Here is a 25,237-nt window from a genome sequence, read left to right on the forward strand (position 1 = left end):
GACTGGTTTCAGGTTCATAACCCTCATCAGCCAGGCTATCTTGATTGCAGTGGCAAAGGGAGCAAAGGACCCACATCTGGGCATACCCTGCTAACTTAGGGCGAACAAAGCAATACCAAAGGGGATGATGGACGGAGTGTTGAACATTGCAAGCACTCACCCCCAGTCAACTGATCTGGGTTCAATCCATCATCATTCTTTAGCTCACTCCGCCTTCCCAGTTCAGACATGGCCATATGCAAATCAGTTTCACCCTGTGCCTCATAGGAACAGTCCAGCCCGAACTGCAAAGCCATGTCTTCCCTGGACCGGAAACAAGCATCCTGTGACCAGCTTAGAGGTAATAACCCTCCTCAGCCAGTCTATCTTGAATCCAGTGGCAAAGTGAGCAAAGGACCCATGTCTGGGCTTACCCTGCCAACTTAGGGCGAACAAAGCAAAACCAAAGGGAATGATGGACAGAGTGTTGAACATGGCAAGCACCCACCCCCAGTCAACTGATCTGGGTTTAATCCATCATCATTCTATAGCTCACTCTGCCACCCCAGTTCAGACATAGCCATATGCAAATCAGTCTGGCCCTGTGCCTCATGGGAACAGTCTAGCCCGAACTGCAAAGCCATGCCTTCCATGGACTGGAAACAAGCATCCTGGGACCGGTTTCGGGTTCATAACCCTCATCAGCCAGGCTATTTGAATCCAGTGGCAAAGTGAGCAAGGGACCCACGTCTGGGCATACCCTGCCAACTTAGGGGGAACAAAGCAAAACCAAAGGGGATGATAGACGGAGTGTTGAACATTGCAAGCACTCACCCCCAATCAACTCATCTGGGTTTAATCCATCATCATTCTTTAGCTCACTCCGCCACCCCAGTTCAGACATAGCCATATGCAAATCAGTCTGACCCTGTACCTCATGGGAACAGTCCAGCCCGATCTGCCAAGCCATGCCTTCCCTGGACCAGAAACAAGCATCCTGGGACCGGTTTCAGGTTCATAACCGTCATCAGCCAGGCTAGCTTGAATCCAGTGGCAAAGTGAGCAAGGGACCCACGTCTGGGCATCCCCTTCCAATTTAGCGCGAACAAAGCAAAACCAAAGGGGATGATGGACGGAACGTTGAACATTGCAAGCACTCACCCCCAGTCAACTGATCTGGGCTCAATCCATCATCATTCTTTAGGTCACTCCGCCAACACAGGTCAGACATGGCCATATGCAAATCAGTCTGACCCTGTGCCTCATGGGAATAGTCCAGCCCGAACTCCCAAGCCATGTCTTCCCTGGATGGTAAACAAGCATCCTGGGACCGGTTATGGGTTCATAAACCTCATCAGCCAGGCTATCTTGAATCCAGTGGCAAAGTGAGCAAGGGACCCACATCTGGGCATACCCTGCCAACTTAGGGCGAACAAAGGAATACCAAAGGGGATGATGGACGGAGTGTTGAACATTGCAAGCACTCACCCCCACTCAACTGATCTTGGTTTAGTCCATCATCATTCTTTAGCTCCCTCCGCCACCCCAGTTCAGACATGGCCATATGCAAATCAGTCTGACCATGTGCCTCATGGGAACAGTCCAGCCCGAACTGCCAAGCCATGTCTTCCCTGGACTGGAAACAAGCACCCTGGGACTGGTTTCAGGTTCATAACCCTCATCAGCCAGCCTATCTTGTATCCAATGGCAAAGTGAGCAAGGGACTCACATCTGGGCATACCCTGCCAATTTAGGGCAAACAAAGGAAAACCAAAGGGGATGATGGACAGAGTGTTGAACATTGCAAGCACTCACCCCCAGTCAACTCATCTGGGTTTAATCCATCATCATTCTTTAGCTCACTCCGCCACCCCAGTTCAGACATGGCCATATGCAAATCAGTCTGACCCTGTGCGTCATGGGAACAGTCCAGCCCGAACTGCCAAGCCATGTCTTCCCTGGACCGGAGACAAGCATCCTGGGACCGGTTTCGGGTTCATAACCCTCATCAGCCAGGCTATCTTGAATCCAGTGGCAAAGTGAGTAAGGGACCCATGTCTGGGCATACCCTGCCAACTTAGGGCGAACAAAGCAAAACTAAAGGGGATAATGGACGGAGTGTTGAACATTGCAAGCACCCACCCCCAGTCAACTGATCTGGGTTTAATCCATCATCATTCCATAGCTCACTCCGCCACCCCAGTTCAGACATAGCCATATGCAAATCAGTCTGACCCTGTGCCTCATGGGAACAGTCTAGCCCGAACTCCCAAGCTATGTCTTCCCTGGACCGGAAACAAGCATCCTGGGACCGGTTCCGGGTTCACAACCCTCATCAGCCAGGCTATCTTGAATCCAGTGGCAGAGTGAGAAAGGGACCCACGTCTTGGCATACCCTGGTAACTTAGGGCGAACAACAGAATACCAAAGGGGATGATGGACGGAGTGTTGAACATTGCAAGCACTCACCCCCACTTAACTGATCTGGGTTTAATCCATCATCATTCTTTAGCTCACTCCGCCACCCCAGTTCAGACATGGCCATATGCAAATCAGTCTGACCCTGTGCCTCATGGGAACAGTCCAGCCCGAACTGCCAAGCCATGTCTTCCCTGGACCGGAAACAAGCACCCTGGGACCGGTTTCCGGTTCATAACCCTCATCAGCCAGGCTATCTTGAATCCAGTGGCAAAGTGAGCAAGGGACCCACATCTGGGCATCCCCTTCTAACTTAGGGCGAACAAAGCTAAACCAAAGGGGATGATGGACAGAGTGTTGAACATTGCAAGCACTCACCCCCAGTCAACTGATCTGGGTTCAATCCATCATCATTCTTTAGGTTCCTCCGCCACCCCATGTCAGACATGGCCATATGCATATCAGTCTGACCCTGTGCCTCATGGGAACAGACCAGCACGAACTGCCAAGCCATGTCTTCCCTCGACTGGAAACAAGCACCCTGGGACTTGTTTCAGGTTCATAACCCTCATCAGCCAGGCTATCTTGAATCCAGTGGCAAAGTGAGCAAGGGACCCACGTCTGGGCATACCCTGCCAACTTAGGTCGAACAAAGCAAAACCAAAGGAGATGATGGACTGAGTGTTGAACATTGCAAGAACTCACCACCAGTCAACTGATCTGGATTCCATCCATCATCATTCTTTAGGTCACTCCGCCACCCCAGTTCAGACACAGCCATATGCAAATCAGACTTACCCTGTGCCTCATGGGAACAGTCCAGCCCGAACGACCAAGCCATGTCTTCCCTGGACCGGAAGCAAGCATCCTGGGACCGGTTTCGGGTTCATAACCCTCATCAGCCAGGCTATCTTGAATCCAGTGGCAAAGTGAGCAAGGGACCCACGTCTGGGCATACCCTGCCAACTTAGGGCGAACAAAGCAAAACCAGAGGGGATAATGGACGGAGTTTTCAACATTCCAAGCACTCACCCCAGTCAACTCATCTGGGTTTAATCCATCATCATTCTTTAGCTCACTCCGCCATCCTGGTTCAGACATGGCCATATGCAAATCAGTCTGACCCTTTGCCTCATGGGAACAGTCCAGCCCGAACTGCCAAGCCAGGTCTTCCCTGGACCGGAGACAAGCAACCTGGGACCGGTTTCGGGTTCATAACCCTCATCAGCCAGGCTATCTTGAAACCAGTGGCAAAGTGAGCAAGGGTCCCACGTCTGAGCATACCCTGCCAACTTAGGGCAAAGAAAGCATCATCATTCTTTAGCTCACTCCGCCACCCCAGTTCAGACATGGCCATATGGAAATCAGTCTGACCATGTGCCTCATGGGAACAGTCCAGCCCGAACTGCCAAGCCATGTCTTCCCTGGACTGGAAACAAGCACCCTGGGACTGGTTTCAGGTTCACAACCCTCATCAGCCAGCCTATCTTGAATCCAGTGGCAAAGTGAGCAAGGGACCCACGTCTGGGTATACCCTGCTAACTTAGGGCGAACAAAGGAAAACCAAAGGGGATCATGGACAGAGTGTTGAACATTGCAAGCACTCACCCCCAGTCAACTCATCTGGGTTTAATCCATCATCATTCTTTAGCTCACTCCGCCTCCCCAGTTCAGATAAGGCCATGTGCAAATCAGTCTGACCCTGTGCCTCATGGGAACAGTCCAGCCCGAACTGCCAAGCCATATCTTCCCTGGACCGGAAACAAGCATCCTGGGACCGGTTTCGGATTCATAACCCTCATCAGCTAGGCTAACTTGAATCCAGTGACAAAGTCAGCAAGGGACCCACGTCTGGGCATAGACTGCCAACTTAGGGCGGACAAAGCAAAACCAAAGGGGATGATGGACGGAGTGTTGAACATTGCGAGCACTCACCCCCGTCAACTGATCTGGGTTTAATCCATCATCATTCTTTAGCTCACCCCGCCTCCCCAGTTCAGACATGGCCACATGCAAATCAGTCTGACCCTGTGCCTCATGGGAACAGTCCAGCCCGAACTGCCAAGCCATGTCTTCCCTGGACCGGAAACAAGCATCCTGTGACCAGCTTCGAGGTAATAACCCTCCTCAGCCAGGCTATCTTAAATCCAGTGGCAAAGTGAGCAAGGGACCCATGTCTAGGCTTACCCTGCCAACTTAGGGCGAACAAATCAAAACCAAAGGGGATGATGGACAGAGTGTTGAACATGGCAAGCACCCACCCCCAGTCAACTGATCTGGGTTTAATCCATCATCATTCTATAGCTCACTCTGCCACCCCAGTTCAGACATAGCCATATGCAAATCAGTCTGGCCCTGTGCCTCATGGGAACAGTCTAGCCCGAACTGCAAAGCCATGCCTTCCATGGACTGGAAACAAGCATCCTGGGACCGGTTTCGGGTTCATAACCCTCATCAGCCAGGCTATCTTGAATCCAGTGACAAAGTGAGCAAGGGACCCACGTCTGGGAATACCCTGCAAACTTAGGACGAACAAAGCAAAACCAAAGGGGATGATTTTTTTTTTTTTTTTAAATATATTTTTATTGCAGGAATCAGTACATCGTTACATAATCGACCAGCATTATATAACAAGCAAGATCAATGAGACACCCCCCTCCGTCCCCCCGCCGTAAGTTTCTTACACAGCCATTCAGCCCACAACCCTGGGGTCGGGTGGCGAAATTCAACGGGGGCTCAGAAGGATGTCGAGGCTGGTCCGGATGACCCACTGTCCGTCATCTGCTTTTCCAAACAAGCCTATAAACCCAGAAAGAAAACCCCCATCCTCAAAAACGCTACGAACCAAAGAGAACCCACCCAACCCCGCCATCAGCGCACGGCAACAACCTCAACAGGATCTGCTAAAGGACCCATGGGGAAAAACCAAAGGGGATGATGGACGGAGTTTTGAACATTCCAAGCACCAATCCCAGTCAACTCATCTGGGTTTAATCCATCATCATTCTTTAGCTCACTCTGCCACCCCAGTTCGGACATGGCCATATGCAAATCAGTCTGACACTGTGCCTCATGGGAACAGTCCAGCCCAAACTGCTAAGCCATGTCTTCCCTGGACCGTAATTAAGCATCCTGGGACCGGTTTCGGGTTCATAACCCTCATCAACCAGGCTATCTTGAATCCAGTGGCAACGTGAGCAAGGGACGCACATCTGGGCATCCCTTTCCAACTTAGCGCGAACAAAGCAAAACTAAAGGGGATGATGGACGGAGTGCTGAACATTGCAAGCACTCACACTCAGTCAACTGATCTGGGTTCAATCCATCATCATTCTTTAGCTCACTCCGCCTCCCCAGTTCAGACATGGCCATATGCAAATCAGTCTGACCCTGTGCCTGTATAGGAACAGGCCAACCCGAACTGCAAAGCCATGTCTACCCTGGACCGGAAACAAGCATCCTGTGACCAGCTTCGAGTTCATAACCCTCCTCAGCCAGGCTATCTTGAATCCAGTGGCAAAGTGAGCAAGGGACCCATGTCTGGGCATACCCTGCCAACTTAGGGCAAACAAAGCAAAACCAAAGGGGATGATGGACGGAGTTTTGAACATTGCAAGCACTCACCCCAGTCAACTTATCTGGGTTTAATCCATCATCATTCTTTAGCTCACTCCACCACCCCAGTTCAGACATGGCCATATGCAAATCAGTCTGACTCTGTGCCTCATGGGAACAGTCCAGCCCAAACTGCAAAGCCATGTCTTCCCTGGACCGTAAACAAGCATCCTGGGACCGGTTTCGGGTTCATAACCCTTATCAGCCAGGCTATCTTGAATCCAGTGGCAAAGTGAGCAAGGGACCCACGTCTGGGCATACCCTGTCAACTTAGGGCGAACAAAGCAATACCAAAGGGGATGATGGACGGAGTGTTGAACATTGCAAGCACTCACCCCCACTTAACTGATCTTGGTTTAATCCATCATCATTCTTTAGCTCACTCCGCCACCCCAGTTCAGACATGGCCATATGCAAATCAGTCTGACCATGTGCCTCATGGGAACAGTCCAGCCCGAACTGCCAAGCCATGTCTTCCCTGGACTGGAAACAAGCACCCTGGGACTGGTTTCAGGTTCATAACCCCCATCATCCAGGCTATCTTTATTCCAGTGGCAAAGTGAGCAAAGGACCCACGTCTGGGTATACCCTGCTAACTTAGGGCGAAAAAAGCAATACCAAAGGGGAGGATGGACGGAGTGTTGAACATTGCAAGCACTCACCCCCAGTCAACTGATCTGGGTTCAATCCATCATCATTCTTTAGCTCACTCCGCCTTCCCAGTTCAGACATGGCCATATGCAAATCAGTTTCACCCTGTGCCTCATAGGAACAGTCCAGCCCGAACTGCAAAGCCATGTCTTCCCTGGACCGGAAACAAGCATCCTGTGACCAGCTTAGAGGTAATAACCCTCCTCAGCCAGTCTATCTTGAATCCAGTGGCAAAGTGAGCAAGGGACCCATGTCTGGGCTTACCATGCCAACTTAGGGCGAACAAAGCAAAACCAAAGGGAATGATGGACAGAGTGTTGAACATGGCAAGCACCCACCCCCAGTCAACTGATCTGGATTTAATCCATCATCATTCTATAGCTCACTCTGCCACCCCAGTTCAGACATAGCCATATGCAAATCAGTCTGGCCCTGTGCCTCATGGGAACAGTCTAGCCCGAACTGCAAAGCCATGCCTTCCATGGACTGGAAACAAGCATCCTGGGACCGGTTTCGGGTTCATAACCCTCATCAGCCAGGCTATTTGAAACCAGTGGCAAAGTGAGCAAGGGACCCACGTCTGGGCATACCCTGCCAACTTAGGGGGAACAAAGGAATACCAAAGGGGATGATGGACGGAGTGTTGAACATTGCAAGCACTCACCCCCAATCAACTCATCTGGGTTTAATCCATCATCATTCTTTAGCTCACTCCGCCACCCCAGTTCAGACATAGCCATATGCAAATCAGTCTGACCCTGTACCTCATGGGAACAGTCCAGCCCGAACTGCCAAGCCATGTCTTCCCTGGACCAGAAACAAGCATCCTGGGACCGGTTTCAGGTTCATAACCGACATCAGCCAGGCTAGCTTGAATCCAGTGGCAAAATGAGCAAGGGACCCACGTCTGGGCATACCCTGCCAACTTAGGGGGAACAAAGCAAAACCAAAGGTGATGATAGACGGAGTGCTGAACACTGCAAGCACTCACCCCCAGTCAACTGATCTGGGTTCAATCCATCATCATTCTTTAGCTCACTCCGCCACCCCAGTTCAGACATGGCCATATGCAAATCAGTCTGACCCTGTGCCTCATGGGAACAGTCCAGCCCGAACTGCCAAGCCATGTCTTCCCTGGACTGGAAACAAGCATCCTGGGACCGGTTTCGGGTTCATAACCCACATCAGCCAGGCTATCTTGAATCCAGTGGCAAAGTGAGCAAGGGACCCACATCTGGGAATACCCTGCCAACTTAGGGCGAACAAAGCAAAACCAAAGGGGATGATGGACGGAGTTTTGAACATTGCAAGCACTCACCCCAGTCAACTCATCTGGGTTTAATCCATCATCATTCTTTAGCTCACTCCGCCACCCCAGTTCAGACATGGCCATATGCAAATCAGTCTGACCCTGTGCCTCATGGGAACAGTCCAGCCCAAACTGCAAAGCAATGTCTTCCCTCGACCATAAACAAGCATCCTGGGACCGGTTTCGGGTTCATAACCCTCATCAGCCAGGCTATCTTGAATCCAGTGGCAACGTGAGCAAGGGACCCACATCTGGGCATCCCCTTCCAATTTAGCGCGAACAAAGCAAAACCAAAGGGGATGATGGACGGAACGTTGAACATTGCAAGCACTCACCCCCAGTCAACTGATCTGGGCTCAATCCATCATCATTCTTTAGGTCACTCCGCCAACACAGGTCAGACATGGCCATATGCAAATCAGTCTGACCCTGTGCCTCATGGGAATAGTCCAGCCCGAACTCCCAAGCCATGTCTTCCCTGGATGGTAAACAAGCATCCTGGGACCGGTTACGGGTTCATAAACCTCATCAGCCAGGCTATCTTGAATCCAGTGGCAAAGTGAGCAAGGGACCCACATCTGGGCATACCCTGCCAACTTAGGGCGAACAAAGGAATACCAAAGGGGATGATGGACGGAGTGTTGAACATTGCAAGCACTCACCCCCACTCAACTGATCTTGGTTTAGTCCATCATCATTCTTTAGCTCACTCCGCCACCCCAGTTCAGACATGGCCATATGCAAATCAGTCTGACCATGTGCCTCATGGGAACAGTCCAGCCCGAACTGCCAAGCCATGTCTTCCCTGGACTGGAAACAAGCACCCTGGGACTGGTTTCAGGTTCATAACCCTCATCAGCCAGCCTATCTTGTATCCAATGGCAAAGTGAGCAAGGGACTCACATCTGGGCATACCCTGCCAATTTAGGGCAAACAAAGGAAAACCAAAGGGGATGATGGACAGAGTGTTGAACATTGCAAGCACTCACCCCCAGTCAACTCATCTGGGTTTAATCCATCATCATTCTTTAGCTCACTCCGCCACCCCAGTTCAGACATGGCCATATGCAAATCAGTCTGACCCTGTGCGTCATGGGAACAGTCCAGCCCGAACTGCCAAGCCATGTCTTCCCTGGACCGGAGACAAGCATCCTGGGACCGGTTTCGGGTTCATAACCCTCATCAGCCAGGCTATCTTGAATCCAGTGGCAAAGTGAGTAAGGGACCCATGTCTGGGCATACCCTGCCAACTTAGGGCGAACAAAGCAAAACTAAAGGGGATAATGGACGGAGTGTTGAACATTGCAAGCACCCACCCCCAGTCAACTGATCTGGGTTTAATCCATCATCATTCCATAGCTCACTCCGCCACCCCAGTTCAGACATAGCCATATGCAAATCAGTCTGACCCTGTGCCTCATGGGAACAGTCTAGCCCGAACTCCCAAGCTATGTCTTCCCTGGACCGGAAACAAGCATCCTGGGACCGGTTACGGGTTCATAACCCTCATCAGCCAGGCTATCTTGAATCCAGTGGCAGAGTGAGAAAGGGACCCACGTCTTGGCATACCCTGGTAACTTAGGGCGAACAACAGAATACCAAAGGGGATGATGGACGGAGTGTTGAACATTGCAAGCACTCACCCCCACTTAACTGATCTGGGTTTAATCCATCATCATTCTTTAGCTCACTCCGCCACCCCAGTTCAGACATGGCCATATGCAAATCAGTCTGACCCTGTGCCTCATGGGAACAGTCCAGCCCGAACTGCCAAGCCATGTCTTCCCTGGACCGGAAACAAGCACCCTGGGACCGGTTTCCGGTTCATAACCCTCATCAGCCAGGCTATCTTGAATCCAGTGGCAAAGTGAGCAAGGGACCCACATCTGGGCATCCCCTTCCAACTTAGGGCGAACAAAGCTAAACCAAAGGGGATGATGGACAGAGTGTTGAACATTGCAAGCACTCACCCCCAGTCAACTGATCTGGGTTCAATCCATCATCATTCTTTAGGTTCCTCCGCCACCCCATGTCAGACATGGCCATATGCATATCAGTCTGACCCTGTGCCTCATGAGAACAGACCAGCACGAACTGCCAAGCCATGTCTTCCCTCGACTGGAAACAAGCACCATGGGACTGGTTTCAGGTTCATAACCCTCATCAGCCAGGCTATCTTGAATCCAGTGGCAAAGTGAGCAAGGGACCCACGTCTGGGCATACCCTGCCAACTTAGGTCGAACAAAGCAAAACCAAAGGAGATGATGGACGGAGTGTTGAACATTGCAAGCACTCACCACCAGTCAACTGATCTGGATTCCATCCATCATCATTCGTTAGGTCACTCCGCCACCCCAGTTCAGACACAGCCATATGCAAATCAGTCTGACCCTGTGCCTCATGGGAACAGTCCAGCCCGAACTGCCAAGCCATGTCTTCCCTGGACCAGAAACAAGCATCCTGGGACCGGTTTCAGGTTCATAACCGACATCAGCCAGGCTAGCTTGAATCCAGTGGCAAAGTGAGCAAGGGACCCACGTCTGGGCATACCCTGCCAACTTAGGGGGAACAAAGCAAAACCAAAGGGGATGATAGACGGAGTGCTGAACACTGCAAGCACTCACCCCCAGTCAACTGATCTGGGTTCAATCCATCATCATTCTTTAGCTCACTCCGCCACCCCAGTTCAGACATGGCCATATGCAAATCAGTCTGACCCTGTGCCTCATGGGAACAGTCCAGCCCGAACTGCCAAGCCATGTCTTCCCTGGACTGGAAACAAGCATCCTGGGACCGGTTTCGGGTTCATAACCCACATCAGCCAGGCTATCTTGAATCCAGTGGCAAAGTGAGCAAGGGACCCACGTCTGGGAATACCCTGCCAACTTAGGGCGAACAAAGCAAAACCAAAGGGGATGATGGACGGAGTTTTGAACATTGCAAGCACTCACCCCAGTCAACTCATCTGGGTTTAATCCATCATCATTCTTTAGCTCACTCCGCCACCCCAGTTCAGACATGGCCATATGCAAATCAGTCTGACCCTGTGCCTCATGAGAACAGTCCAGCCCAAACTGCAAAGCAATGTCTTCCCTCGACCATAAACAAGCATCCTGGGACCGGTTTCGGGTTCATAACCCTCATCAGCCAGGCTATCTTGAATCCAGTGGCAACGTGAGCAAGGGACCCACATCTGGGCATCCCCTTCCAATTTAGCGCGAACAAAGCAAAACCAAAGGGGATGATGGACGGAACGTTGAACATTGCAAGCACTCACCCCCAGTCAACTGATCTGGGCTCAATCCATCATCATTCTTTAGGTCACTCCGCCAACACAGGTCAGACATGGCCATATGCAAATCAGTCTGACCCTGTGCCTCATGGGAATAGTCCAGCCCGAACTCCCAAGCCATGTCTTCCCTGGATGGTAAACAAGCATCCTGGGACCGGTTACGGGTTCATAAACCTCATCAGCCAGTCTATCTTGAATCCAGTGGCAAAGTGAGCAAGGGACCCACATCTGGGCATACCCTGCCAACTTAGGGCGAACAAAGGAATACCAAAGGGGATGATGGACGGAGTGTTGAACATTGCAAGCACTCACCCCCACTCAACTGATCTTGGTTTAGTCCATCATCATTCTTTAGCTCACTCCGCCACCCCAGTTCAGACATGGCCATATGCAAATCAGTCTGACCATGTGCCTCATGGGAACAGTCCAGCCCGAACTGCCAAGCCATGTCTTCCCTGGACTGGAAACAAGCACCCTGGGACTGGTTTCAGGTTCATAACCCTCATCAGCCAGCCTATCTTGTATCCAATGGCAAAGTGAGCAAGGGACTCACATCTGGGCATACCCTGCCAATTTAGGGCAAACAAAGGAAAACCAAAGGGGATGATGGACAGAGTGTTGAACATTGCAAGCACTCACCCCCAGTCAACTCATCTGGGTTTAATCCATCATCATTCTTTAGCTCACTCCGCCACCCCAGTTCAGACATGGCCATATGCAAATCAGTCTGACCCTGTGCGTCATGGGAACAGTCCAGCCCGAACTGCCAAGCCATGTCTTCCCTGGAACGGAGACAAGCATCCTGGGACCGGTTTCGGGTTCATAACCCTCATCAGCCAGGCTATCTTGAATCCAGTGGCAAAGTGAGTAAGGGACCCATGTCTGGGCATACCCTGCCAACTTAGGGCGAACAAAGCAAAACTAAAGGGGATAATGGACGGAGTGTTGAACATTGCAAGCACCCACCCCCAGTCAACTGATCTGGGTTTAATCCATCATCATTCCATAGCTCACTCCGCCACCCCAGTTCAGACATAGCCATATGCAAATCAGTCTGACCCTGTGCCTCATGGGAACAGTCTAGCCCGAACTCCCAAGCTATGTCTTCCCTGGACCGGAAACAAGCATCCTGGGACCGGTTACGGGTTCATAACCCTCATCAGCCAGGCTATCTTGAATCCAGTGGCAGAGTGAGAAAGGGACCCACGTCTTGGCATACCCTGGTAACTTAGGGCGAACAACAGAATACCAAAGGGGATGATGGACGGAGTGTTGAACATTGCAAGCACTCACCCCCACTTAACTGATCTGGGTTTAATCCATCATCATTCTTTAGCTCACTCCGCCACCCCAGTTCAGACATGGCCATATGCAAATCAGTCTGACCCTGTGCCTCATGGGAACAGTCCAGCCCGAACTGCCAAGCCATGTCTTCCCTGGACCGGAAACAAGCACCCTGGGACCGGTTTCCGGTTCATAACCCTCATCAGCCAGGCTATCTTGAATCCAGGGGCAAAGTGAGCAAGGGACCCACATCTGGGCATCCCCTTCCAACTTAGGGCGAACAAAGCTAAACCAAAGGGGATGATGGACAGAGTGTTGAACATTGCAAGCACTCACCCCCAGTCAACTGATCTGGGTTCAATCCATCATCATTCTTTAGGTTCCTCCGCCACCCCATGTCAGACATGGCCATATGCATATCAGTCTGACCCTGTGCCTCATGAGAACAGACCAGCACGAACTGCCAAGCCATGTCTTCCCTCGACTGGAAACAAGCACCCTGGGACTGGTTTCAGGTTCATAACCCTCATCAGCCAGGCTATCTTGAATCCAGTGGCAAAGTGAGCAAGGGACCCACGTCTGGGCATACCCTGCCAACTTAGGTCGAACAAAGCAAAACCAAAGGAGATGATGGACGGAGTGTTGAACATTGCAAGCACTCACCACCAGTCAACTGATCTGGATTCCATCCATCATCATTCGTTAGGTCACTCCGCCACCCCAGTTCAGACACAGCCATATGCAAATCAGACTTACCCTGTGCCTCATGGGAACAGTCCAGCCCGAACGACCAAGCCATGTCTTCCCTGGACCGGAAGCAAGCATCCTGGGACCGGTTTTGGGTTCATAACCCTCATCAGCCAGGCTATCTTGAATCCAGTGGCAAAGTGAGCAAGGGACCCACGTCTGGGCATACCCTGCCAACTTAGGGCGAACAAAGCAAAACCAGAGGGGATAATGGATGGAGTTTTCAACATTCCAAGCACTCACCCCAGTCAACTCATCTGGGTTTAATCCATCATCATTCTTTAGCTCACTCCGCCATCCTGGTTCAGACATGGCCATATGCAAATCAGTCTGACCTTTTGCCTCATGGGAACAGTCCAGCCCGAACTGCCAAGCCAGGTCTTCCCTGGACCGGAGACAAGCAACCTGGGACCGGTTTCGGGTTCATAACCCTCATCAGCCAGGCTATCTTGAAACCAGTGGCAAAGTGAGCAAGGGTCCCACGTCTGAGCATACCCTGCCAACTTAGGGCAAAGAAAGCATCATCATTCTTTAGCTCACTCCGCCTCCCCAATTCAGACATGGCCATATGCAAATCAGTCTGACCCTGTGCCTCATGGGAACAGTCCAGCCCGAACTGCCAAGCCATGTCTTCCCTGGACCGGAGACAAGCATCCTGGGACCGGTTTCGGGTTCATAACCCTCATCAGCCAGGCTATCTTGAATCCAATGGCAAAGTGAGCAAGGGACTCACATCTGGGCATACCCTGCCAACTTAGGGCAAACAAAGGAAAACCAAAGGGGATGATGGACAGAGTGTTGAACATTGCAAGCACTCACCCCCAGTCAACTCATCTGGGTTTAATCCATCATCATTCTTTAGCTCACTCCGCCACCCCAGTTCAGACATGGCCATATGCAAATCAGTCTGACCCTGTGCGTCATGGGAACAGTCCAGCCCGAACTGCCAAAGCATGTCTTCCCTGGACCGGAAACAAGCATCCTGTGACCAGTTTCGAGTTCATAACCCTCATCAGCCAGGCTATCTTGAATCCAGTGGCAAAGTGAGCAAGGGACCCACGTCTGGGCATACCCTGCCAACTTAGGTCGAACAAAGCAAAACCAAAGGGGATGATGGACGGAGTGTTGAACATTGCAAGCACTCACCACCAGTCAACTGATCTGGATTCCATCCATCATCATTCTTTAGGTCACTCCGCCAACCCAGGTCAGACATGGCCATATGCAAATCAGTCTGACTCTGTGCCTCATGGGAACAGTCCAGCCCGAACTCTCAAGCCATGTCTTTTCTGGACCGGAAACACGCATCCTGGGACTGGTTTCAGGTTCATAACTCTCATCAGCCAGGCTATCTTGAATCCAGTGGCAAAGTGAGCAAGGGACCCACGTCTGGGCATACCCTACCAACTTAGGGCAAACAAAGGAATATCAAAGGGGATGATGGATGGAGTATTGAACATTGCAAGCACTCACCCCCACTCAACTTATCTGGGTTTAATCCATCATCATTCTTTAGCTCACTCCGCTACCCCAGTTCAGACATAGCCATATGCAAACCAGTCTCACCCTGTGCCTCATGGGAACATTCCAGCCCGAACTGCCAAGCCATGTCTTCACTGGACTGGAAACAAGCATCCTGGGACCGGTTTCGGGTTCATAACCCTCATCAGCCAGGCTATCTTGAATCCAGTGGCAAAGTGAGCAAGGGACCCACGTCTGGGAATACCCTGCCAACTCAGGGCGAACAAAGCAAAACCAAAGGGGATGATGGACGGAGTTTTGAACATTGCAAGCACTCACCCCAGTCAACTCATCTGGGTTTAATCCATCATCATTCTTTAGCTCACTCCGCCACCCCAGTTCAGACATGGTGATATGCAAATCAGTCTGACCCTGTGCCTCATGGGAACAGTCCAGCCCAAACTGCAAAGCCATGTCTTCCCTCGACCACAAACAAGCATCCTGGGACCGGTTTCGGGTTCATAACCCTCATCAGCCAGGCTATCTTGAATCCAGTGGCAACGTGAGCAAGGGACCAACATCTGAAGATCACCTTCCAAGTTAGCGCGAACAAAGCAAAACCAAAGCGGATGATGGACGGAATGTTGAACATTGCAAGCACCCACCCCTAGTCAACTGATCTGGGCTCAATCCATCATCATTCTTTAGGTCACTCCGCCAACACAGGTCAGACATGGCCATATGCAAATCAGTTTCACCCTGTGCCTCATGGGAACAGTCCAGCCCGAACTACCAAGCCATGTCTTCCCTGAAAAGGAAACAAGCATCCTGGGACCGGTTTCGGATTCATAACCATCATCAGCCAGGCTATCTTGATTCCAGTGGCAAAGTGAGCAAAGGACCCACATCTGAGCATACCCTGCTAACTTAGGGCGAACAAAGCAATACCAAAGGGGATGATGGACGGAGTGTTAAACATTGCAAGCACTCACCCCCAGTCAACTGATCTGGGTTCAATCCATCATCATTCTTTAGCTCACTCCGCCTTCCCAGTTCAGACATGGCCATATGCAAATCAGTTTCACCCTGTGCCTCATAGGAACAGTCCAGCCCGAACTGCAAAGCCATGTCTTCCCTGGACCGGAAACAAGCATCCTGTGACCAGCTTCGAGGTAATAACCCTCCTCAGCCAGGCTATCTTAAATCCAGTGGCAAAGTGAGCAAGGGACCCATGTCTGGGCTTACCCTGCCAACTTAGGGCGAACAAATCAAAACCAAAGGGGATGATGGACAGAGTGTTGAACATGGCAAGCACCCACCCCCAGTCAACTGATCTGGGTTTAATCCATCATCATTCTATAGCTCACTCTGCCACCCCAGTTCAGACATAGCCATATGCAAATCAGTCTGGCCCTGTGCCTCATGGGAACAGTCTAGCCCGAACTGCAAAGCCATGTCTTCCCTGGACCGGAAACAAGCATCCTGTGACCAGCTTCGAGGTAATAACCCTCCTCAGCCAGGCTATCTTAAATCCAGTGGCAAAGTGAGCAAGGGACCCACGTCTGGGAATACCCTGCAAACTTAGGGCGAACAAAGCAAAACCAAAGGGGATGATGGACGGAGTTTTGAACATTCCAAGCACCAATCCCAGTCAACACATCTGGGTTTAATCCATCATCATTCTTTAGCTCACTCTGCCACCCCAGTTCGGACATGGCCATATGCAAATCAGTCTGACACTGTGCCTCATGGGAACAGTCCAGCCCAAACTGCTAAGCCATGTCTTCCCTGGACCGTAATTAAGCATCCTGGGACCGGTTTCGGGTTCATAACCCTCATCAACCAGGCTATCTTGAATCCAGTGGCAACGTGAGCAAGGGACCCATGTCTGGGCATACCCTGCCAACTTAGGGTGAACAAAGGAAAACCAAAGGGGATGATGGACGGAGTGCTGAACATTGCAAGCACTCACCCTCAGTCAACTGATCTGGGTTCAATCCATCATCATTCTTTAGCTCACTCCGCCTCCCCAGTTCAGACATGGCCATATGCAAATCAGTCTGACCCTGTGCCTGTATAGGAACAGGCCAACCCGAACTGCAAAGCCATGTCTACCCTGGATCGGAAACAAGCATCCTGTGACCAGCTTCGAGTTCATAACCCTCCTCAGCCAGGCTATCTTGAATCCAGTGGCAAAGTGAGCAAGGGACCCACGTCTGGGCATACCCTGTCAACTTAGGGCGAACAAAGCAATACCAAAGGGGATGATGGACGGAGTGTTGAACATTGCAAGCACTCACCCCCACTCAACTGATCTTGGTTTAATCCATCATCATTCTTTAGCTCACTCCGCCACCCCAGTTCAGACATGGCCATATGCAAATCAGTCTGACCATGTGCCTCATGGGAACAGTCCAGCCCGAACTGCCAAGCCATGTCTTCCCTGGACTGGAAACAAGCACCCTGGGACTGGTTTCAGGTTCATAACCCTCATCATCCAGGCTATCTTTATTCCAGTGGCAAAGTGAGCAAAGGACCCACGTCTGGGTATACCCTGCTAACTTAGGGCGAAAAAAGCAATACCAAAGGGGATGATGGACGGAGTGTTGAACATTGCAAGCACTCACCCCCAGTCAACTGATCTGGGTTCAATCCATCATCATTCTTTAGCTCACTCCGCCTTCCCAGTTCAGACATGGCCATATGCAAATCAGTTTCACCCTGTGCCTCATAGGAACAGTCCAGCCCGAACTGCAAAGCCATGTCTTCCCTGGACCGGAAACAAGCATCCTGTGACCAGCTTAGAGGTAATAACCCTCCTCAGCCAGTCTATCTTGTATCCAGTGGCAAAGTGAGCAAGGGACCCATGTCTGGGCTTACCCTGCCAACTTAGGGCGAACAAAGCAAAACCAAAGGGAATGATGGACAGAGTGTTGAACATGGCAAGCACCCACCCCCAGTCAACTGATCTGGATTTAATCCATCATCATTCTATAGCTCACTCTGCCACCCCAGTTCAGACATAGCCATATGCAAATCAGTCTGGCCCTGTGCCTCATGGGAACAGTCTAGCCCGAACTGCAAAGCCATGACTTCCATGGACTGGAAACAAGCATCCTGGGACCGGTTTCGGGTTCATAACCCTCATCAGCCAGGCTATTTGAATCCAGTGGCAAAGTGAGCAAGGGACCCACGTCTGGGCATACCCTGCCAACTTAGGGGGAACAAAGGAATACCAAAGGGGATGATGGACGGAGTGTTGAACATTGCAAGCACTCACCCCCAATCAACTCATCTGGGTTTAATCCATCATCATTCTTTAGCTCACTCCGCCACCCCAGTTCAGACATAGCCATATGCAAATCAGTCTGACCCTGTACCTCATGGGAACAGTCCAGCCCGAACTGCCAAGCCATGTCTTCCCTGGACCAGAAACAAGCATCCTGGGACCGGTTTCAGGTTCATAACCCTCATCAGCCAGGCTATCTTAAATCCAATGGCAAAGTGAGCAAGGGACTCACATCTGGGCATACCCTGCCAACTTAGTGCAAACAAAGGAAAACCAAAGGGGATGATGGGCAGAGTGTTGAACATTGCAAGCACTCACCCCCAGTCAACTCATCTGGGTTTAATCCATCATCATTCTTTAGCTCACTCCGCCACCCCAGTTCAGACATGGCCATATGCAAATCAGTCTGACCCTGTGCGTCATGGGAACAGTCCAGCCCGAACTGCCAAAGCATGTCTTCCCTGGACCGGAAACAAGCATCCTGTGACCAGTTTCGAGTTCATAACCCTCATCAGCCTGGTTATCTTGAATCCAGTGGCAAAGTGAGCAAGGGACCCATGTCTGGGTATCCCCTTCCAACTTAGGGCGAACAAAGCAAAAGCAAAGGGGATGATGGACGGATTGTTGAACATTGCAAGCACTCACCCCCAGTCAACTGATCTGGGCTCAATCCATCATCATTCTTTAGGTCACTCTGCCAACCCAGGTCAGACATGGCCATATGCAAATCAGTCTGACCCTGTGCCTCATGGGATTAGTCCAGCCCGAACTCCCATGCCATGTCTTCCCTGGACCGAAAACAAGCATCCCGGGACCGGTTTCGGGCTCATAACCCTCATCAGCCAGGCTATCTTGAATCCAGTGGCAAAGTGAGCAAGGGACCCACGTCTGAGCATACCCTGCCAACTTAGGGCAAACAAAGCAAAACCAAAGGTGATGATGGACAGAGTGCTGAACATTGCAAGCACTCACCCCCAGTCACCTGATCTGGGTTCAATCCATCATCATTCTTTAGGTTCCTTCGCCACCCCAGGTCAGACATGGCCATATGCAAATCAGTCTGACCCTGTGCCTCATGGGAACAGTCCAGCCCGAACTCCCAAGCCATGTCTTCCCTGGATGGGAAACAAGCATCCTGGGACTGGTTTCGGGTTCATAACCCTCATCAGCCAGGCTATCTTGAATCCAGTGGAAAAGTGAGCAAGGGACCCACGTCTGGGCATACCCTGCCAATTTAGGGCGAACAAAGGAATACCAAAGGGGATGATGGACGGAGTGTAGAACATTGCAAGCACTCACTCTCAGTCAAATGATCTGGGTTTAATCCATCATCATTCTTTAACTCACTCCGCCTCCCCAGTTCAGACATGGCCATATGCAAATCAGTCTGACCCTGTGCCTCATAGGAACAGTCCAGCCCGAACTGCCAAGCCATGTCTTCCCTCGACTGGAAACAAGCACCCTGGGACTGGTTTCAGGTTCATAACCCTCATCAGCCAGGCTATCTTGAATCCAGTGGCAAAGTGAGCAAGGGACCCACGTCTGGGCATACCCTGCCAACTTATGTCGAACAAAGCAAAACCAAAGGGGATGATGGACGGAGTGTTGAACATTGCAAGCACTCACCACCAGTCAACTGATCTGGATTCCATCCATCATCATTCTTTAGGTCACTCCGCCAACCCAGGTCAGACATGGCCATATGCAAATCAGTCTGACGCTGTGCCTCATGGGAACAGTCCAGCCCGAACTCTCAAGCCATGTCTTTCCTGGACCGGAAACACGCATCCTGGGACCGGTTTCAGGTTCATAACTCTCATCAGCCAGGCTATCTTGAATCCAGTGGCAAAGTGAGCAAGGGACCCACGTCTGGGCATACCCTGCCAACTTAGGGCAAACAAAGGAATATCAAAGGGGATGATGGATGGAGTGTTGAACATTGCAAGCACTCACCCCCACTCAACTTATCTGGGTTTAATCCATCATCATTCTTTAGCTCACTCCGCTACCCCAGTTCAGACATAGCCATATGCAAACCAGTCTGACCCTGTGCCTCATGGGAACATTCCAGCCCGAACTGCCAAGCCATGTCTTCACTGGACTGGAAACAAGCATCCTGGGACCGGTTTCGGGTTCATAACCCTCATCAGCCAGGCTATCTTGAATCCAGTGGCGAAGTGAGCAAGGGACCCACGTCTGGGAATACCCTGCCAACTCAGGGCGAACAAAGCAAAACCAAAGGGGATGATGGACGGAGTTTTGAACATTGCAAGCACTCACCCCAGTCAACTCATCTGGGTTTAATCCATCATCATTCTTTAGCTCACTCCGCCACCCCAGTTCAGACATGGTGATATGCAAATCAGTCTGACCCTGTGCCTCATGGGAACAGTCCAGCCCAAACTGCAAAGCCATGTCTTCCCTCGACCACAAACAAGCATCCTGGGACCGGTTTCGGGTTCATAACCCTCATCAGCCAGGCTATCTTGAATCCAGTGGCCACGTGAGCAAGGGACCAACATCTGAAGATCACCTTCCAAGTTAGCGCGAACAAAGCAAAACCAAAGGGGATGATGGACGGAATGTTGAACATTGCAAGCACCCACCCCCAGTCAACTGATCTGGGCTCAATCCATCATCATTCTTTAGGTCACTCCGCCAACACAGGTCAGACATGGCCATATGCAAATCAGTCTGACCCTGTGCCTCATGGGAATAGTCCAGCCCGAACTCCCAAGCCATGTCGTCCCTGGACGGGAAACAAGCATCCTGGGACCGGTTACGGGTTCATAAACCTCATCAGCCAGGCTGTCTTGAATCCAGTGGCAAAGTGAGCAAGGGACCCACGTCTGGGCATACCCTGCCAACTTAGGGCGAACAAAGGAATACCAAAGGGGATTATGGACGGAGTGTTGTACATTGCAAGCACTCACCCCCACTCAACTGATCTGGGTTTAATCCATCATCATTCTTTAGCTCACTCCGCCACCCCAGTTCAGACATGGCCATATGCAAATCAGTCTGACCATGTGCCTCATGGGAACAGTCCAGCCCGAACTGCCAAGCCATGTCTTCCCTGGACTGGAAACAAGCACCCTGGGACTGGTTTCAGGTTCACAACCCTCATCAGCCAGCCTATCTTGAATCCAGTGGCAAAGTGAGCAAGGGACCCACGTCTGGATATACCCTGCTAACTTAGGGCGAACAAAGGAAAACCAAAGGGGATCATGGACAGAGTGTTGAACATTGCAAGCACTCACCCCCAGTCAACTCATCTGGGTTTAATCCATCATCATTCTTTAGCTCACTCCGCCTCCCCAGTTCAGATATGGCCATGTGCAAATCAGTCTGACCCTGTGCCTCATGGGAACAGTCCAGCCCGAACTGCCAAGCCATGCCTTCCCTGGACCGGAAACAAGCATCCTGGGACCGCTTTCAGTTTCATAACCCTCATCAGCTAGGCTATCTTGAATCCAGTGACTAAGTCAGCAAGGGACCCACATCTGGGCATAGCCTGCCAACTTAGGGCGGACAAAGCAAAACCAAAGGGGATGATGGACGGAGTGTTGAACATTGCGAGCACTCACCCCCGTCAACTGATCTGGGTTTAATCCATCATCATTCTTTAGCTCACCCCGCCTCCCCAGTTCAGACATGGCCACATGCAAATCAGTCTGACCCTGTGCCTCATGGGAACAGTCCAGCCCGAACTGCCAAGCCATGTCTTCCCTGGACCGGAAACAAGCATGCTGGGACCGGTTTCGGACTCATAACCATCATCAGCCAGGCTATCTTGATTCCAGTGGCAAAGTGAGCAAAGGACCCACATCTGAGCATACCCTGCTAACTTAGGGCGAACAAAGCAATACCAAAGGGGATGATGGACGGAGTGTAGAACATTGCAAGCACTCACCCCCAGTCAACTGATCTGGGTTCAATCCATCATCATTCTTTAGCTCACTCCGCCTTCCCAGTTCAGACATGGCCATATGCAAATCAGTTTCACCCTGTGCCTCATAGGAACAGTCCAGCCCGAACTGCAAAGCCATGTCTTCCCTGGACCGGAAACAAGCATCCTGTGACCAGCTTCGAGGTAATAACCCTCCTCAGCCAGGCTATCTTAAATCCAGTGGCAAAGTGAGCAAGGGACCCATGTCTGGGCTTACCCTGCCAACTTAGGGCGAACAAATCAAAACCAAAGGGGATGATGGACAGAGTGTTGAACATGGCAAGCACCCACCCCCAGTCATCTGATCTGGGTTTAATCCATCATCATTCTATAGCTCACTCTGCCACCCCAGTTCAGACATAGCCATATGCAAATCAGTCTGGCCCTGTGCCTCATGGGAACAGTCTAGCCCGAACTGCAAAGCCATGTCTTCCCTGGACCGTAAACAAGCATCCTGGGACCGGTTTCGGGTTCATAACCCTTATCAGCCAGGCTATCTTGAATCCAGTGACAAAGTGAGCAAGGGACCCACGTCTGGGAATACCCTGCAAACTTAGGGCGAACAAAGCAAAACCAAAGGGGATGATGGACCGAGTTTTGAACATTCCAAGCACCAATCCCAGTCAACTCATCTGGGTTTAATCCATCATCATTCTTTAGCTCACTCTGCCACCCCAGTTCGGACATGGCCATATGCAAATCAGTCTGACACTGTGCCTCATGGGAACAGTCCAGCCCAAACTGCTAAGCCATGTCTTCCCTGGACCGTAATTAAGCATCCTGGGACCAGTTTCGGGTTCATAACCCTCATCAACCAGGCTATCTTGAATCCAGTGGCAACGTGAGCAAGGGACGCACATCTGGGCATCCCTTTCCAACTTAGCGCGAACAAAGCAAAACTAAAGGGGATGATGGACGGAGTGCTGAACATTGCAAGCACTCACCCTCAGTCAACTGATCTGGGTTCAATCCATCATCATTCTTTAGCTCACTCCGCCTCCCCAGTTCAGACATGGCCATATGCAAATCAGTCTGACCCTGTGCCTGTATAGGAACAGGCCAACCCGAACTGCAAAGCCAGGTCTACCCTCGACCGGAAACAAGCATCCTGTGACCAGCTTCGAGTTCATAACCCTCCTCAGCCAGGCTATCTTGAATCCAGTGGCAAAGTGAGCAAGGGACCCATGTCTGGGCATACCCTGCCAACTTAGGGCAAACAAAGCAAAACCAAAGGGGATGATGGACGGAGTTTTGAACATTGCAAGCACTCACCCCAGTCAACTTATCTGGGTTTAATCCATCATCATTCTTTAGCTCACTCCGCCACCCCAGTTCAGACATGGCCATATGCAAATCAGTCTGACTCTGTGCCTCATGGGAACAGTCCAGCCCAAACTGCAAAGCCATGTCTTCCCTGGACCGTAAACAAGCATCCTGGGACCGGTTTCGGGTTCATAACCCTTATCAGCCAGGCTATCTTGAATCCAGTGGCAAAGTGAGCAAGGGACCCACGTCTGGGCATACCCTGTCAACTTAGGGCGAACAAAGCAATACCAAAGGGGATGATGGACGGAGTGTTGAACATTGCAAGCACTCACCCCCACTCAATTGATCTTGGTTTAATACATCATCATTCTTTAGCTCACTCCGCCACCCCAGTTCAGACATGGCCATATGCAAATCAGTCTGACCATGTGCCTCATGGGAACAGTCCAGCCCGAACTGCCAAGCCATGTCTTCCCTGGACTGGAAACAAGCACCCTGGGACTGGTTTCAGGTTCATAACCCTCATCATCCAGGCTATCTTTATTCCAGTGGCAAAGTGAGCAAAGGACCCACATCTGGGCATACCCTGCTAACTTAGGGCGAACAAAGCAATACCAAAGGGGATGATGGACGGAGTGTTGAAAATTGCAAGCACTCACCCCCAGTCAACTGATCTGGGTTCAATCCATCATCATTCTTTAGCTCACTCCGCCTTCCCAGTTCAGACATGGCCATATGCAAATCAGTTTCACCCTGTGCCTCATAGGAACAGTCCAGCCCGAACTGCAAAGCCATGTCTTCCCTGGACCGGAAACAAGCATCCTGTGACCAGCTTAGAGGTAATAACCCTCCTCAGCCAGTCTATCTTGAATCCAGTGGCAAAGTGAGCAAGGGACCCATGTCTGGGCTTACCCTGCCAACTTAGGGCGAACAAAGCAAAACCAAAGGGAATGATGGACAGAGTGTTGAACATGGCAAGCACCCACCCCCAGTCAACTGATCTGGATTTAATCCATCATCATTCTATAGCTCACTCTGCCACCCCAGTTCAGACATAGCCATATGCAAATCAGTCTGGCCCTGTGCCTCATGGGAACAGTCTAGCCCGAACTGCAAAGCCATGCCTTCCATGGACTGGAAACAAGCATCCTGGGACCGGTTTCGGGTTCATAACCCTCATCAGCCAGGCTATTTGAATCCAGTGGCAAAGTGAGCAAGGGACCCACGTCTGGGCATACCCTGCCAACTTAGGGGGAACAAAGCAAAACCAAAGGGGATGATAGACGGAGTGTTGAACATTGCAAGCACTCACCCCCAATCAACTCATCTGGGTTTAATCCATCATCATTCTTTAGCTCACTCCGCCACCCCAGTTCAGACATAGCCATATGCAAATCAGTCTGACCCTGTACCTCATGGGAACAGTCCAGCCCGAACTGCCAAGCCATGTCTTCCCTGGACCAGAAACAAGCATCCTGGGACCGGTTTCGGACTCATAACCATCATCAGCCAGGCTATCTTGATTCCAGTGGCAAAGTGAGCAAAGGACCCACATCTGAGCATACCCTGCTAACTTAGGGCGAACAAAGCAATACCAAAGGGGATGATGGACGGAGTGTTGAACATTGCAAGCACTCACCCCCAGTCAACTGATCTGGGTTCAATCCATCATCATTCTTTAGCTCACTCCGCCTTCCCAGTTCAGACATGGCCATATGCAAATCAGTTTCACCCTGTGCCTCATAGGAACAGTCCAGCCCGAACTGCAAAGCCATGTCTTCCCTGGACCGGAAACAAGCATCCTGTGACCAGCTTCGAGGTAATAACCCTCCTCAGCCAGGCTATCTTAAATCCAGTGGCAAAGTGAGCAAGGGACCCATGTCTGGGCTTACCCTGCCAACTTAGGGCGAACAAATCAAAACCAAAGGGGATGATGGACAGAGTGTTGAACATGGCAAGCACCCACCCCCAGTCATC

Source organism: Triturus cristatus, chromosome 1_1 (assembly GCF_964204655.1).
Source record: "Triturus cristatus chromosome 1_1, aTriCri1.1, whole genome shotgun sequence".
Taxonomy (NCBI): Eukaryota; Metazoa; Chordata; class Amphibia; order Caudata; family Salamandridae; genus Triturus; species Triturus cristatus.